The sequence below is a fragment of the Magnolia sinica genome, chromosome 7, assembly GCF_029962835.1.
Source record: "Magnolia sinica isolate HGM2019 chromosome 7, MsV1, whole genome shotgun sequence".
Taxonomy (NCBI): Eukaryota; Viridiplantae; Streptophyta; class Magnoliopsida; order Magnoliales; family Magnoliaceae; genus Magnolia; species Magnolia sinica.
Window position 1 is genome coordinate 7,621,878 of NC_080579.1, and position 13,638 is coordinate 7,635,515.

The 13,638-nt window shown below is 34.8% G+C and overlaps 1 long non-coding RNA gene across 1 annotated transcript; it reads right to left on the reverse strand.

Moving 5' to 3' along the window:
• Positions 1–774: 774 nt before the first annotated feature.
• On the reverse strand, positions 775–4,239 carry LOC131251938 (uncharacterized). The gene is made up of 4 exons (XR_009174054.1): positions 3,559–4,239; positions 3,093–3,176; positions 1,261–1,320; positions 775–1,103 (listed from the first exon to the last, which is right to left on the reverse strand). It is a non-coding gene; the product is annotated as an uncharacterized LOC131251938 (long non-coding RNA).
• Positions 4,240–13,638: the final 9,399 nt, after the last annotated feature.

The window sequence follows — 13,638 nt, forward strand, 5'->3', positions numbered from 1 at the left end:
CATAACGATGAAGAGCTCCTCTGCCATAAAATAAAACAGCCATCTAAATATTAGATGCTAATGTTAACAATGCATATTTTTTCAATGTCATTATACAGGTTCCACTCATCACTCAATGCTCAGACCTTAAGAAGAAGAAGAAGAGGGGAACTTCAATACCTTACTCTTTGATAATTTTGAATGGTAGATTGGCAATTTAGATGATTGGCTTTTTATCTCCTCACCCATATAAAGAAAGAAAGAAAAAAATAATAAATTATAAAACTGATGATTTTGTCTTTGTAACTTATAAGGACTGTTGTAGCTAGAGACCTTGAAGGGCCTCATACTCTACCAGTTAATCTAACATCAGAGGTAGATGTCCCCTAGGTACAACAGTTAAGGGATTAAATGAAGGTAGCACTTAGCTGTCATTCCTTTATTTATCTCATCAATCTAACATCAAAAGTATTTCCTACGCAAATGCACCCCGTAAAAAACAAAGAGAAGTGGAACTCCCTTGGCACAAATTCAACAAGAAAAAAAAAAGCTCTTAATATCTTTTCAGTCAATGTGGAAGAAAGTATCTGCTTGAAAAAAAAAAAAAAGAAGCTCTCAATATCTTTTCAGTCAATGTGAAAGAAAGTATCTTTTCAGCCAAAATGCATTTACAGTGCATGTCTTAAATTAGATGGACATGTTGCCAATGTTGTGATATGTGACATGTCATGCATATGATTCAAGTTCACCTAGGTGTATTATTCTCATACCTTCTTGCCTGGGAACAGCTTTTGCAAATCCACGTTCGTCATAACTGAAAGATCCTTGTCCTCTCCCATCTTGCATTTTAATACAATCAACAGAAGATAGAATCAGGCGAAAAAAAAAAAAAACATAAAGATGGCAGATTTTCGAAAAAACTGAGAAGACCTAGATCATAGAAACATATTGCACTACAATGTCACTCAAGCCATTTCTTAAATATCGAGTCAAGCCAAACAAAGACTCAGGTGAGTCTTCAAATGTAAAGGTAGAAGAAAATACCAACAGAAGGGAAGAAAACATGTACCTAGACTCACTACAAGGGTAATCTTTCAATGATAGCCCGCTGCTTCTGATAATCACTACAAGGGTAAGAAAATTACAAAAAGTAAGACTCATGAGATTGACATATGTACAAATAGTGACAAAACTAGCTAGTAATGACAGGAGGCTAAGACATCAAATTATTTATGAAGAACAGGAAAAAAAAAAGATAAAATGAATAGTTAAAAACTTTACCATTTCAATATTGAACCTTGCAATGGAAACATTGATCTGTGGGGCTGAAAATACATCAGCCTACATATAAAAATCTCAAGTTAGTTGGCCCTTTGAGGTCCTCAGATGGTAGTAGAAGAAGTCATTACTAATACATTTTATAAGAAAACTCTTGAAATTAACCATCAAGCATTTTTAAAATGTCTCTCGAAAAAGGAATGAAAAGTACACAACTCACCTTGATGCCCATTCTCCCTCCTCCTTTACCCGGGCTTGGGAACGGCAATGCAAGGAGTTGCATTGGCGAAGTTAAAAAGGGGCTTAGGCTCCATTTGGCTTGTTGTGTGGGTTCTTGTTTGGTTAGACAAAAAATTTTCCTATTTGTACAATAAGGAGATAATTTAATTTGTGTCCTTTGTTTTTAAAAGATTGTATGTGAAGATCCCTATTTGGAGATGTTGGTGTAATTTGTTTTTCTAGATTCTGCAGAAGTTTCTTAATGTTATGCGGTGAGAAGAATTTTATTACAGATGATTGTGTAAAAACCAGCTTTTGATGTCTTCCTGCTGCAAAATGGTATGCTTTATGGTTAGTCTGAGTTGGCGGTTTGGATGGCTATTGTTATGCTTGGTATGTATCCAAGGTCCAGTGTAAGGTGGTGGTCTGGTTGTATCATTTTATTGGTGGGCTTGTTATTTATAATGGTTATGTAGTTTGTTTCCACTTCAGTCACATGAGGAACCCCTCTCTGTACACTCATTTTCTTCATTGCAATAATACTCAAGTAGTGAGCTCCCAACTTTTTGAATAATGTAATTCTCTGTTGCCCGCTTGAAATTCTATTATCTTTTATTTCATGGTTTAAAAACTCAAAATTGACTTTCCAAAAGTAAATATACATATAGAAATGATCACGTCAAAATAATGTTACAAACAGAAAAAGAGAACCTTCCCACAAACAGGTGCAACTTCTGGAAGAAGATACATTGAATAAAAATAGGCACAATTTCTGATTGATCTGATTGAGTTACAGAAGTTAGCACTTTTGTTTAATACATCATATGACAAAGATGGTTATGGTTGGGTTCTCTATAAGAAATTGGCTCCAAAACAAATAATGATGCCAGATTCATCAATTTTTAAATTGTGGACTATTCTTAATTCAGAAAACATCTTGAATAATCCAAGCCATTTATTCTATAATTTAAGAGAGGGAACCTAAAAACGTCCAAAAATATCATTTTCTAAGATATTTTATATTTCAAAATAAAACCATAAGCAATGTCTAGATCTCATTTGACCAATTCCTGCAACAACAGGGGAAGGAAGAATAAGGAAAACTTTTTTATTTCTCCATTTCTATGGAATCATAAATAATTGCCTTCCTGCACCTTTTCTTGAGTTCCTAACTTCTAAACTCAACCATAAACCATGGCCTTGGGTAAGATAGATGGCCCCGAAACAACAGATATCAGGCATGGCCCATAAGAATTACACATGAATACTAATAAACCACACATTAACGTAGTAATATCCATGAACAACAACTTACCTTGCAAATGTTAGAACACCAATTAGTCAACCATCATATCTAAGATTGAGCAAGGAGTAAAACATTCATAGCTGAATAGCCTGAGCTTCTTTAATCCATTTTTTTAGTTTAAAAAGTAAAGTTCAATCATTAACCAGATTATTTATAGGAAGAAGCATAGGCATTCTCATTTTTCCAAGGAAGCTTAGAATTCTAACATAAGCAGACTTTAGGTTTGTCAGTCATGCAACGAAGCTTCTTGAACCATTTATATTTGATATACTAATTAGGTTTGTACAATAACCTGAAAAGTAAATCTGACCCTGCATGTTCTTATTGGAGCTTACCACAAATGGGGAAGAAATGACACTTTTTTATACTCTTGCCTGAACTTACTGTCATTTACCTGTCCAATATTTAAAGTCAAAAGAAACAAACATTAGCCCGTGAGCTTGAGTACTTCAAAAGCTGTGGAAAAGCTATAAATACCTTCTCTCAGGCATTTTACCAAACAGCCTCAAGGCATCATCAATGCTACCACAGTTGGCATCATTATTGTAAATATAAGAACCAAAAATCATGCAAATCAGATCATTGAAGAAGCTTCTATCCTTAATGATCTCATAACCAAAAAGGACTCATTTCTACAATCAATGATCTCTCCACTAAAACCATAAATCAACATTTCAAAAAGCATAACAAGGAATTCAACAAAGATAAACCTAATTCCGATCAAATCTCAATTCAACATAGATTACAAGAAAGGAAATGAAGGAAGAATAATATACCTGATTTTTTACCGCCGATCACTCCCTCGAAACCCTAATTTTCATCAGAAAATGACACACCCAGAATAAGAACTACGGAAATACCACTACACGCACCTCGCACCTGCGGAGCTTCAGGCCTTTCCCGATCTCTGGACATGATTTTTGCCTTGGACTATCAATCGGACAGAGGAGAGAGCGCCATCCCAGGACATGGATGTTGGGAGAGGAGGGTTTGGGTTTGGGTTGAGAAGGAGAGTGGGAGAGAGAGATAGAGAGGGCGGAGATGCATTGGAGAGAGAGCGAGGAGAATGAGAAGATGGAGCAGAGACCGAGAGGGAGAGAGAGGATCGGGGAATGGAGGGACAGAGGATTAGGGAACGGAGAGAGAGAGAGAGAGAGAGAGAGAGAGAGAGAGATAAGAGTATTGGGCGCGGCTCCGTTTTTTAGCACGCGCCCAATTTTGGGCGTCCTTTCGTGAGACGGACCTGGACGGTCCTATCAAGAGCTCTGTGGGGTCCACCATGATGTATTTGGGTCATCCATTCCGATCATTAATTTTAATAAATTATTTTAGTTGATGATCCCAAACTTAAAGTAGATTGAACACCCAAGTGGACCACACCATAGGAAGCAAATGTGATTTAATCTCCATGTTTCCTACCGTGTGGTCCACTTGAGCCTTCGATCTACCTGAGTTTTTATTTCCTATCCTAAAATAATATTTCAAAATAGATGGACTGCTTAGATATAACATATATATATATATATATATATATATATATATATATATATATATATAACATATATATATATATATATATATATATATTTTTAAGCCCTATAGGGCCCTTACACCACTGTTAATTAGGAATGGTGAAGCAACATTTTAGCTACGGATTAAAACCGTAGCAATTTAGCTACGGTTTATATCTGTAGCAAAAAACTGATGTAGTTTGTAGCTTTTGCCCCTTTTTTTGGTAGTGAGGTCTTTTACCGACGAAATTTTTTTCGTTGATAAAAAGGTCTTTTACCGATGAAAATTGTTTCGTCGGGAAAAGTTTACTTTTACCGACGAAATATAATTTCGTAGGTAAATGTCATCTTTACCGACAAAAATTTTCGTCGGCAAAGGGTGTTTTGAATTTCTTAAACGAAGAGTTTACTTTTACCTAGGAAATATAATTTCGTAGGTAAAGGTTATTTTGAATTTTTGAAAAAATAAAAAATTGAAAAGTTTACTTTTACCTACGAAATTATATTTCATAGGCAAAAGCCATCTTTACTGATGAAAATTTTCACAGGTAAAAGGTGTTTTGAATTTTTGAAAAAAATAAAAAATTGAAAAGTTTACTTTTATATTTCGTGGGTTAAAGCCATCTTTACCGACGAAAATGTTCGTAGGTAAAGGGTGTTTTGAATTTTTGAAAAAACAAAAAATCGAAAAGTTTACTTTTACCTACGAAATCTGTTACAACACGACGATTATAAATGGTTCAAATGAAATCATTTATAAATATTAAAGATTTTGAGACTGTACACCTTATTTTCCTGGGATTGTAGTTCAATCGGTCAGAGCACCGCCCTGTCATGGCGGCAGCTGCAGGTTCGAGCCCCGTCAATTCGGACAAGGTAAAAGCCATCTTTACCTACGAAAATGTTCGTAGGTAAAGGGTGTTTTGAAATTTTGAAAAAACAAAAAATCAAAAAGTTTACTTTTACCTACGAAAAAGTCATCTTTACCGATGAAACTTTTCGTAGGTAAAGGGTGTTTTGAATTTTTGAAAAAACAAAAGATTGAAAAGTTTACTTTTACCTACGAAATATAAATTTGTAGGTAAAAGCCATCTTTACCAACGAAAGTTTCGTAGGTAAAGGGTGTTTCGAATTTTTGAAAAAATAAAAAATCGAAAAGCTTACTTTTACCTACGAAATATAATTTCGTAGGTAAAAGCTATCTTTACCAACGAAAGTTTCATAGGTAAAGGGTGTTTTGAATTTTTTAAAAAACAAAAAATCGAAAAGTTTACTTTTACCTACAAAATATAATTTCGTAGGTAAAAGCCATCTTTACCGATGAAAACATTCGTTGGGAATAATGATTTAAATTTTAACTTCAGAAGTTCTTCCACTGCCTTGAAAAGTTTTGCGGTAAGAGTTTTACCGATGAATTCTTTCATAGGTAAAAATATTTCACAATACTTTTACCTATGAAACTATTCGTAGGTAAAAAACGTTGATGAGACTTTTACCTACACAAATTTTCGTAGGTAAAAAACGTGGATGAGACTTGTACCTACGAAAATTTTTGTAGGTAAAAAACGTGGATGAGACTTTTACCTATGAAATGTTTCGTAGGTAAAAACGTGGATGAGACTTTTACCTACGAAATATTTTGTAGGTAAAAGTTTTTTTTTTTCAATATTCCAGCACAAAATTCTTAATATACACCTATTACAATATATTTCATCATGATATACACCTGTTATATAATATATTTCATCATATTCACATTCACATCCATCTAAACCCAAACTAATGAAAAGAGAGAGAACATATGAGAGGTGATCCTTATCTCCTTTAATGGATTCAAGCTGCATGTGCCCTGCCCAACTTCCTATAAGGAGAAGTTATATGGGTCGTGGAATAATATTGGTGACAAATCCACCTTGTCTGTTAATATTATCATATTATGTTAGGACATTACTCTAAAAATGAGATAAATACAAATCTCAAATAATCTATGCAATAAGGGCCCGTTTGGCCGGTCGGATTGGAAGGGACTAGATGGTATTGGAAGGGATTGGAAGTTAGATCCCGGGATTGGCCGGGCGTGCCAAACAGAGTTGGTGATCTGATCCCAATCCCATGGATCTTAAGACAATCCACTAACAACACCATCATTACCTTTAAATCCCATCCAATCTACCCTAATTCGTTCAAATTTGCTGGGACGTGTTTGGTTCGAGGGATTGGAAGGGATGGGAAGGTTTAATCCCGGGATTGGCCGGGCGTGCCAAAAAGACTGGATATAGCAATCCAGGGATACAGCAATCCCATGGATCTCAAGACAATCCACTGACAACACCATCATTACCTAGAAATCCATGCCATTCACCCTAATACCATTCAATCCCTTCCAATCCACTCCGCCAAATGGGCCCTAAGAGATAGTGGAGATAGAAATAGATGCATTGTGATGCTTGAGTTTGAGTATGCTTGCCAACAAAGCAAGATTTTCTTGTTTGTTGCCATGTGATTGGGCTACATTATTACATCAATCGGGTTCGAATTTAGGATCGGGTTTAGGTTTGGGTTTTCAAGTTTAGGTTTAGGTTTAGGTTAAAGAGGTGAGATTAGGATTAGGTGTAGGTTTAGGTTTAGGGATTTGAGAATACATTTAGGTTTTAGATTTAGGTTTAGGTTTTAGGTTATAAGTTTAGGTTATAAGTTTAGGTTTAGGTTTTAGGTTTAGGTTAAGGTTAGGTTATAGGTTATAGGTTAAGGTTTAGGTTATAGGTTTTAGTTTAGGTTAAGGTTATAGGTTTAGGTTTAGGTTAAGGTTTAGGTTTAGGTTTAAGTTTAGGGTTAGGTTATAGGTTATAGCTTTAGGGAATTGAGAATAAGTTAAGGTTTAGGTTTAGGAATTCGGGTTCAAGTTCAGGATTGGGTTTAGGTTTGGGTTTTCAAGTTTAGGTTTAGGTTTAGGTTAGGGAGTTGAGATTAAGATTAGGTGTAGGTTTAGGTTTAGAGATTTGATAATACATTTAGGTTTTAGGTTTAGTTTTAGGTTTTAGGTTATAGGTTAAGGTTTAGATTTTAGGTTTAGGTTATGGTTAGGGTTAGGTTTAGGTTATAAGTTTAGGTTATAGCTTATATGTTATAGGTTAAGGTTTAGGTCATAGGTTTTGGTTTAGGTTAAGGTCATAGGTTTAGGTTTATGTTAAAGTTTAGGTTTATGTTATAGGTTTAGGTTAAGGTTTAGGTTAAGGTTTATATTTAGGTTATAAGTTATAGCTTTAGGGAATTGAGAATAGGTTAAGGTTTAGGTTTAGGAAATCGGGTTCGGGTTCGGGATCGGGTTTAGGTTTGGGTTTTCAAGTTTAGGTTTAGGTTTAGATTAGGTGTAGGTTTAGGTTTAGGGATTTGAGAATACATTTAGGTTTTAAGTTTAGATTTAGGTTTTAGGTTTAGGTTTAGGTTATAGGTTTAGGTTTAGGTTATAAGTGTAGGTTATAGGTTTAGGTTTAGGGAATTGAGTTTAGGTTATAGGTTATAGGTTATACGTTATAGGTTAAGGTTTGGGTTATAGGTTAAGGTTTAGGTTTAGGTTATAGGTTTTGGGATTTGAGAATAGGCCATTTAGGTTATAAGTATAGGTTTACGTTAATGTTGTAGGTTATAGGTTTAGGTTATAAGTTTATGTTAATGTTATAGGTTATAGGTTTAGGTTTATAAGTTTAGGTTTAGGTTTAGGAATTTGAGAATGCATTTACGTTTTAGGTTTGGGTTTAGGTTTTACGTTTAGGTTAAGGTTACAGGTTTAGGTTTAGGTTTAAGTTTAGGTTATAAGTGTAGGTTATACGTTTAGGTTTAGGTTAAGTTATAGGTTAAGGTTTAGGGAATTGAGTTTAGGTTATAGGTTATAGGTTATGGGTTATAGGTTAAGGTTTAGGTTTAGGTTATAGGTTTAGGTTTAGGTTATAGGTTTTGGGATTTGAGAATAGGTTTAGGTTATAGGTTATAGGTTTTGGGATTTGAGAATAGGTTTAGGTTATAAGTATAGGTTTAGGTTAATGTTGAAAGTTATAGGTTTAGATTATAAGTTTATGCTAATGTTGTAGGTTATAGGTTTAGGTTTAGGTTTAGGGATTTGAGAATATATTTAGGTTTTAAGGTTAGGTTTAGGTTTTACGTTTAGGTTAAGGTTACAGGTTTAGGTTTAGGTTATAAGTGTAAGTTATAGGTTTAGGAAATCGGGTTCGGGTTAGGGTTCGGGTTTGGTTTAGGTTTTCAAGTTTAGGTTTAAGTTAAGGAGTTGAGATTAGGATTAGGTGTAGATTTAGGTTTAGGGATTTGAGAACACATTTAGGTTTTAGGTTTAGGTTTAGGTTTAGGTTAAGGTTATAGGTTTAGGTTTAGGTTATAGGTTATTTATAGGTTATAGCTATAGGGAATTGAGAATAGGTTAAGGTTTAGGTTTAGGAAATCGGGTTCAGGTTCGGGATCGGGTTTAGGTTTGGGTTTTCAAGTTTACGTTTAGGTTAAGGAGTTAAAATTAGGATTAGGTGTAAGTTTATGTTTAGAGATTTGAGAATACATTTAGGTTTTAGGTTTAGGTTTAGGTTTTAGGTTTACGTTAAGGTTATAGGTTTAGGTTTAGGTTTAGGTTTTAGGTTTAGGTTAAGGTTATAGGTTTAGGTTTAGGTTTAGGTTATAGGTTATAGCTATAAGGAATTGAGAATAGGTTAAGGTTTAGGTTTAGGAAATCGGGTTCGGGTTTAGGTTTGGGTTTTCAAGTTTAGGTTTAGGTTAAGGAGTTGAGATTAGGATTAGGTGTAAGTTTAGGTTTAGGGATTTGAGAATACATTTAGGTTTTAGGTTTAGCTTTAGGTTAAGGTTATAGGTTTAGGTTTAGGTTTAGGTTATAGGTTATAGCTTTATAGAATTGAGAATAGGTTTAGGTTTAGGTTTAGGTTTAGAAAATCGGGTTCGGGTTCGGGATCAGGTTTAGGTTTGGGTTTTCAAGTTTAGGTTTAGGTTTAGGTTTAGAGTTGAGATTAGGATTAGGTGTAGGTTTAGGTTTAGGGATTTGAGAATACATTTAGGTTTTAGGTTCAGGTTTAGGTTTTAGGTTATAAGTTTTGGTTTAGGATTTAGGTTTAAGTTATAGGTTATAAGTTTAGGTTATAGGTTAAGGTTTAGGTCATAGGTTTTGGTTTAGGTTAAGGTTATAGGTTAAGGTTTAGGTTTAGGTTATAGGTTTAGGTTATAGGTTTAAGTTTAGGTTTAGGTTTAGGTTATAAGTTATAGCTTTAGGGAATTGAGAATAGGTTAAGGTTTTGGTTTAGGAAATCGGGTTCGGGTTTGGGATCAGGTTTAGGTTTGGGTTTTCAAGTTTAGGTCTAGGTTTAGGTTAAGGAGTTGAGATTAGGATTAGGTATCGGTTCTGGTTAAAGGATTTGAGAATACATTTAGGTTTTAGGTTTAGGTTTAGGTTTTAGTTTATAGGTTTAGGTTTAGGTTTTAGGTTATAGGTTATAAGTTAAGGTTTAGGTCATAGGTTTTGGTTTAGGTTAAGGTTATAGGTTTAGGTTAAGGTTTAGGTTTAGGTCATAGGTTCAAGTTATAGCTTTAGAGAATTGAGAATAGGTTAAGGTTTAGGTTTAGAAAATCGGGTTCGGGTTCAGGATTGGGTTTAGGTTTGGGTTTTCAAGTTTAGGTTTACATTTAGGTTAGAGAGTTGAGATTAGGATTAGGTGTAGGTTTAGGTTTAGGAATTTGAGAATACATTTAGGTTTTAGGTTTAGGTTTAGGGTCTGTTTGGCCTGCAAATTGGATGGGATTGGATGGTATTAGAGTGGATTGCACGGATTTCAAGGTAATGATAGCTGCGTCAGTGGATTGGTGCAAGATCCATGGGATTGCTATATCCCGGGATTGCAATATCCGGTCTGTTTAGCACGCTCGGCCAATCCCTTTTAATCCCTCAAACCAAAAACGTCCCAAGCAATTTTGAAGGGATTAGGGTGGATTGGATGGGATTTAAAGGTAATGATGGTGATGTCAGTGGATTGTCTTAAGATCCATGGGATTGCTATATCGCGGGATCAGGATCTCGTGTCTGTTTGGCACTCCTGGCCAATGGCAGGATCAATCTTCCAATCCCTTCCAATCCCTTCTAATCCCATCCAATCTACCCGGCCAAACAGGCCCTTAGGTTATAGGTTTAGGTTTATGTTATAAGTGTAGGTTATAGGTTTAGGTTTAGGTTAGGTTATAGGTTAAGGTTTAGGGAATTGAGTTTAGGTTATAGGTTATATGTTTAGGTTGTAGGTTATACGTTATAGGTTAAGGTTTAGGTTATAGGTTAAGATTTAGGTTATAGGTTTAGGTTTAGGTTAAGGTTTAGGTTTAGGTTATAGGTTTTGGGATTTGAGAATAGGTTTAGGTTATAAGTATAGGTTTAGGTTAATGTTATAGGTTATAAGTTTATGTTAATGTTGTAGGTTATAGGTTTAGGTTTAGGGATTTGAGAATACGTTTACGTTTTTTGTTTAGGTTTAGGTTTTACGTTTAGGTTAAGGTTACAAGTTTAGGTTTAGGTTTAGGTTATAAGTGTAAGTTATAGGTTTAGGTTTAGGCTAGGTTATAGGTTAAGGTTTAGGGAATTGAGTTTTGGTCATAGGTTATAGGTTATAGGTTAAGGTTTATGTTTAGGTTTAGGTTAAGGTTTAGGTTTAGGTTATAGGTTTTGAGATTTGAATAGGTTTAGGTTATAAGTATAGGTTTAGGTTAATATTGTAGGTTATAGGTTTAGGTTATAAGTTTTTTTAATGTTGTAGGTTATAGGTTTAGGTTATAGTTTTAAGTTTAGGTTTAGGTTTAAGGATTTGAGAATACATTTAGGTTTTAGGTTTAGGTTTAGGTTTTACGTTTAGGTTAAGGTTACAAGTTTAGGTTATAGGTTTAGGTTTAGGTTATTAGTGTAGGTTATAGGTTTAGGTTTAGGCTAGGTTATAGGTTAAGGTTTAGGGAATTGAGAATAGGTTAAGGTTTAGGTTTAGGAAAACGGGTTCGGGTTTGGGTTCGGGTTTAGGTTTGGGTTTTCAAGTTTACGTTTAGGTTAAGGAGTTGATATTAGGATTAGGTGTAGGTTTAGGTTTAGGGATTTGAGAATACATTTAGGTTTTAGGTTTAGGTTTTAGGTTTAGGTTAAGGTTATAGGTTTAGGTTTAGGTTATAGGTTATAGCTTTAGGGAATTGAGAATAGGTTAAGGTTTAGGTTTAGTAAATCAGGTTCGGATTCGAGATCGGGTTTAGGTTTGGGTTTTCAAGTTTAGGTTTAGGTTAAGGAGTTGAGATTAGGATTAGGTGTAGGTTTAGGTTTAAGGATTTGAGAATATATTTAGGTTTAGGTTTTAGGTTTAGGTTAAGGTTACAGGTTTAGGTTATAGGTTTAGGTTAGGTTTAGGTTTAGGTTATAGGTTATGGGTTATAGCTTTATGGAATTGAGAATAGATTAAGGTTTAGGTTTAAAAAATCGGGTTCGGGTTCGAGATCGGGTTTGGATTTGGGTTTTCAAGTTTAGGTTTAGGTTTAGGTTAGGGAGTTGAGATTAGGATTAGGTGTAAGTTTAGGTTTAGGGATTTGAGAATACATTTAGGTTTTAGGTTTAGGTTTAGGTTTTAGGTTATAGGTTTAGGTTATAGGTTTAGTTTTAAGTTTTAGGTTTAGGTTAAGGTTAGGTTATAGGTTATAAGTTTAGGTTATAGGTTATAGGTTATATAGGTTATAGGTTAACGTTTAGGTTATATGTTTTGGTTTAGGTTAAGGCTATAGGTTAAGGTTTAGGTTAAGGTTTTGGTTAAGTTTATAGGTTTAGGTTATAGGTTATAGGTTATAGGTTATAGCTTTAGGGAATTGAGAATAGGTTAAGGTTTAGGTTTAAGAAATCAGATTCGGGTTCGGGATCGGGTTTGGATTTTCCAGTTTAGGTTTAGGTTTAAGTTAGGGAGTTGAAATTAGGATTAGGTGTAGGTTTAGGTTTAGGGATTTGAGAATACATTTAGATTTTAGGTTTAGGTTTAGGTTTTAGGTTATAGGTTTAGTTTTAGGTTTTAGGTTTAGGTTAAGGTTAGGTTATAGGTTATAAGTTTAGGTTATAGGTTATAGGTTAGGTTAAGGTTTAGGTTATAGGTTTTGGTTTAGGTTAAGGCTATAGGTTTAGGGTTAGGTTATAGGTTATAGGTTATAGCTTTAGGGAATTGAGAATAGGTTAAGGTTTAGGTTTAGGAAATCGGGTTCGGGTTCGGGATCAGGTTTGGGTTTGGGTTTTCAAGTTTAGGTTTAGGTTTAGGTTAGGGAGTTGAGATTAGGATTAGGTGTAGGTTTAGGTTTAGGGATTTGAGAATACATTTAAGTTTTAGGTTTAGGTTTTAGGTTATAGGTTTAGTTTTAGGTTTTAGGTTATAGGTTATAAGTTTAGGTTATAGGTTATAGGTTATAGGTTAAGGTTATAGGTTTTGGTTTAGGTTAAGGCTATAGGTTTAGGTTTAGGTTTAGGTTTAGTTGATAGGTTTAGGTTAAGGTTAAGGTTTAGGTTATAGGTGATAAGTTATAGGTTATAGCTTTAGGGAATTGAGAATAGGTTAAGGTTTAGGTTTAGGAAATCGGGTTCGAGTTTAGGGTTTAGGTTTTCAAGTTTAGGTTTAGGTTTAGGTTAGGGAGTTGAGATTGGGATTAGGTGTAGGTTTAGGTTTAGGGATTTGAGAATACATTTAGTTTTTAAGTTTAGGTTTAGGTTTTAAGGTTTTAGTTTCATACCCTAAAATGATCTAGAAAAATAGATAGACGGCATAGATGAAGTACATACATCATGGTGGGGCCCACGACGCACCACATGGGACTAGCCAATCTGTTTTAGGTTTAGGTTTAGGATTAGGTGTAAATGAGATCTAACAAGTTTAGGTTTTAGGTTTAGGATTAGGTGTAGGTTTAGGATTAGGTCTAAACATGGCCTGTCCAAAGAGTCAGGCCACTCTAATGCTGTCCATAGGAAATGGACAACGTCATCATGGTCATAACAGCGGTTCCCACCTTTCAGGGACCCCTACTCAACATCCGAATAGCTCCGACGAACATCCAGGTCTGCTCCATCAATTTCGAGTTAATACATAAACACGGCCTGTCCAAATGGCCAGGCCACTCCAATGTTGTCCATAGGAAATAGACAGCTTCATCATGGTCATAACAGCGGTTCCCACCTTCCATGGATCCTCGCTCAACATCCGGATAGCTCCAACGCACATCCGGGTCTGCTCCATCAATTTTGAGTTAATACATTTAAAAACAAGCTAGGCATCTATTTTTTGTGGATGA